We start from the raw sequence: 4,113 nt of genomic DNA on the forward strand, positions 1-4,113 counted from the left end.
TTCGCCCCGGTCTCCCCTAATATAATCGACTCAAGGATAATTAGAGATAGTTTGACAAATATTGTCTCAATAATTCAAATTAAAAATATGAATAATTACAACCAACATACAATAAGAATAGCGTCAATTATTCTAATAAAATGTTATCTGTGTGCTAACTACAATATTACACTTACTCAGGTTTAAAAATCAGGAAAAAAAGGAATCTATCCTTCTCAAACAATTACAGGCGCTAAGCGTATATATATAGGACAAGCTTCCTTTTATAACAGTCAGTCTTCGAAGCAACGTCGAGTCAAACGGACATTCGATCTAGAAAATTAGGAAATTGAGTGGCATTTATTTCTTAATCTCTATAATAACTTCACATATAAACATTGAATAAAACATGAAAATTGGAAAACACAGAACACCGATACAAAGCTTTTACGCCGGACAGTCAATATTTATTACAGGTATTTATTATAGAAGTGCAATGTATGCAATAAAGTAAAATAATATTTTTAAGGTATTTAAGGCTATTAATGTCTCACAATATTCTTAAAATGCCTTTGAAGCCAGTATTTTCGCTATTACTTGTTCTTCATCAGAACAACCAAAAAATATCCTAGGATTAAGATGTCCACAAAATTTAAATTATATTTATTTTGAATATTCCTTGAATTTTTAAACAACATTTTGTGCTATCTCGTACATATACAGGGTGCCATGTAATATGCGGACCAATGTTTGTGAGCAGGTAGAGCGGATAAAACTGATTCGCGAAAAGTCCTTTACGTTTTGTAAGTTTCTTAATAATTAATGAAAAATTAATTAATAAAATACGCGAATCAGGATGCGTCCGTGCTATTCGATGAGAAGCTGCAGCCCAACGTAATTTATAAAGCGCTTCTCCTAATATTTCGCTACAAGTATAGCAACGTGACACCCTGTATATGTACATACACGTACATAATGTATTTCACTTTGTTATTTTGTCTTATAGGAGGGACTGGTTTTGTTGGAAAAATTTTGACTGAAAAACTGTTACGAAGTTGCCCCGATATTTCAACGATATATCTGCTGATACGTTTGAAAAAAGACAAATGTCCCAAAAGCCGACTGGACGAGATGTTTGAGAAACCTGTGAGTATCTCGAAAACAATATCGAAACATGATGTATATTTGTAAATGATCGTTATTCAAATCTGTAATCCATAGCTTTTTGACCGAGTAAAAGAAGAGGTACCCAATTTTCAAAAAAGAAATCGTACCGATCATAGGCGATCTCGATAAAGAAGACTTCGGATTGTCAGAAAGTGACTGATAAATCAGGTGATTAATTCAGATTATTTATATTATTATATCGTCTATTCTACTTATATTCTAATATACAATAAACTGACACGATTACGGATACGATAGACACAATATTGCGTACGGGCGCACTTCAAATGATATCCGAAACCAAGCCGAACATGCGATAGGGTACTTGAGATTAAAAGAAGCTCGAGACATGATCCTCGAATTTGACGGAAATTCAAGCAAACTCCAAGAATTCTTAAGCGCACTATCATACGCGATAAAAAAATATTAACCCCTTTAGAAGAAGGAACATTATTAGAATCGGTTTTATGCACGAAACTTAAAGGAAGGGCTATGACAGACTTCCAAACGCGAGAAATTCAGAATTTCCAGCAATTAAAAAAAGAATTAAAAATTTCTTATTTGAGTAGAAAAAGTACCATGTATCTTCAGTTAGAATTTAACACGTTGAAACAAAAACAAGGGGAGAGCGCGCGATTGTTCGGACTCAGAACAGACAAGTTAGCCATGGAATTGTAAGAATCAATGATAGAGGAAGAAACCATGCTCCCGAAGGAAAACGGATCATACTAGAAACCATACAGCAACAAACATTGCAAAACTTTCAATTAGGGCTACGAGAAGATATCAAAATACTCGTACGATCCCAACATTACGCTACGCTGCAAGAAACAATTGCAGGGGCAAACGCAGAAGAAAAAGTTAACGGACCGAGCGGAAATTTCCCGCGTCCAAAAAATAATTACACGCATTCCCCACAGGCACGAGATAATAAACCAATGGTACAGTGCCAGAATTGCGGAAAGAACGGACATTACGGTCGCGATTGCAGAACAAGTCGATACGCGAACCGATTTTCGTTACCAAAACCAGATAGATACTCCCGCGTAAATACAATTGAAAAATATTGTAAACATTGCAAAAAGGCGTGACACGTACGCGAGGAATGCTGGTTATTACATGGGCGACCTGGCAAAGAACATGTAAATCAAGCCAAGCAATACAGAGGACCACAAAAAGGCAATCATAAAGCCATGAATCTAAAAAAGAAAAATTCTAACTTCACGCAAAATAGCTATGAAGAAGACAAAGCAAAACAGCGACGACTAGCGATCGAATACCAAGTTTCACACTTGAACAATACGCAGCGATCGCATACAGGGTTAGATCTCGTTACCCTACCAATGAAAGAAGCTAAACAAGGTAAGGTAAATCTATTGTTTGATACCGAAGCTGCTATATTACTAGTTAAGGTGAAGCATCTAAAGGGAGAAACGCCAATCGACACAGAGGAAATAACGCTCACCGGAGTGACCGGACACCAGGTACAGACTATTGGTAAGGTCGAGGCAACCATTAAACTCAAGGATCATCAAATCCGACACGTTATGTACGTAGTTAACGACAATTTCCCGATAGAATATGACGGAATCTTGGGAGTAGACTTCTTGAAGAAGCAACAAGCCACTTGCAATTACAAAAATAAGCAGTTGCAGATTGGACAGAATATACTAAAACTGTACCCTTACAGAAAACTAATACTAAAACCTCGTATCGATAGCTCCCGACCAGCTCTAACGCCTCGGTGACTAACAACAAACGGGATTGCGGATCTTGCCACTCACTTAGATCTAGCCCGACGTTAGGAGCCATAGAAGATGGCACACCACACACGTAAACGGATTTCAAAACAAAAATCCGAAATAAACCACAAAAACGGATTTCGAAACAAAAATCTGAAATAAACCGCACTCAGTGACGGACTGAGAAGAACTGTAGTGGACAAAGCCGCCAGGTAGAAAAGTACGAGACAGCGAAAAGAAATCGCTGAGAGCTTAGTTGCATATTCATCGAAAAATATGAATATAGCAACACAAAAGAAGCCAAAATAAAATACTAGGAAATGCTTTTTATTACAGGATGCTAATGGCATGGAGCACCTGTACGAAGACCGAACCTGATATCCGTGAATCGTTTGAGGTGAAAAAATTCACACACGAGCCGGGTATATACTTCAAAAAAGTCGGAGTAATGAACCAGGTCAGCATGGAAAATAGTAATCAAACTGGACATCATAGCTATGGACCACCGATATCAATAACTATAAAATTACATGGCACAAACCAAAGCGCTGTGCTATGATAAACCGTTAGAAGAAGACATGAGGCAAACTTGCCAAACCTTGCTTCAAATAATAGAAAAAGATAATGAGCAAGTAACAATAATGATATTAAGACGATTGAAAATCGCGTACCAAAACCCAAGGAAAACACGAAGAGGATTAATCAATGGTTTAGTAATAATAATTGGCAAAAAATTATTAATATTTTGCAATTTTTTTTACTAATTTTAAGAAAGAAACATAAATTACGCTTAACATTTATTGACTTTGCAGTCACTTATTCATACGTCAACAATTTATGCAAATTGCCATGTGGAACATATTGAAGAGCGATTCTACTCGTATCCCATTCATCACATCAAATAATCATAAAGAAACAATTAAAGATGATACAAGGAAACCAGCAAACATTACAACACGCCGTGAAAAATCAAATAAAGATATTAAATGCAACTATTGCGCACGTGGATGATATGGAAAAGGTTCTACAAGAAAATGAAGATCGATTTCTAAATATTACAGAAAGGATGAGAGAAACCTGGTTACGCGAAAAAGCCGGGTATGGACATCGAGAAGAACTCGACGAACACTTTCTAATACTGAATGCAATTGTGAATGATTTAACAAGTGATATGACAGACATTATAGAACATTTAACTAGTGCGAAAAATGGAATACTAAACATA

At 36.3% G+C, this 4,113-nt stretch overlaps 1 long non-coding RNA gene across 1 annotated transcript; it reads left to right on the forward strand.

Moving 5' to 3' along the window:
- The first annotated feature begins 338 nt into the window (after positions 1-338).
- LOC139776614 (uncharacterized) lies at positions 339-1,274 on the forward strand. Its single transcript, XR_011719124.1, has 3 exons — positions 339-455; positions 986-1,125; positions 1,201-1,274. It is a non-coding gene; the product is annotated as an uncharacterized lncRNA (long non-coding RNA).
- The last annotated feature ends 2,839 nt before the right edge of the window (positions 1,275-4,113 follow it).

This window comes from Temnothorax nylanderi, unplaced genomic scaffold, assembly GCF_030848795.1.
Source record: "Temnothorax nylanderi isolate EJ_2023f unplaced genomic scaffold, tnyl_v1.0 TNYL_tig0124_pilon, whole genome shotgun sequence".
NCBI classification, from domain to species: domain Eukaryota; kingdom Metazoa; phylum Arthropoda; class Insecta; order Hymenoptera; family Formicidae; genus Temnothorax; species Temnothorax nylanderi.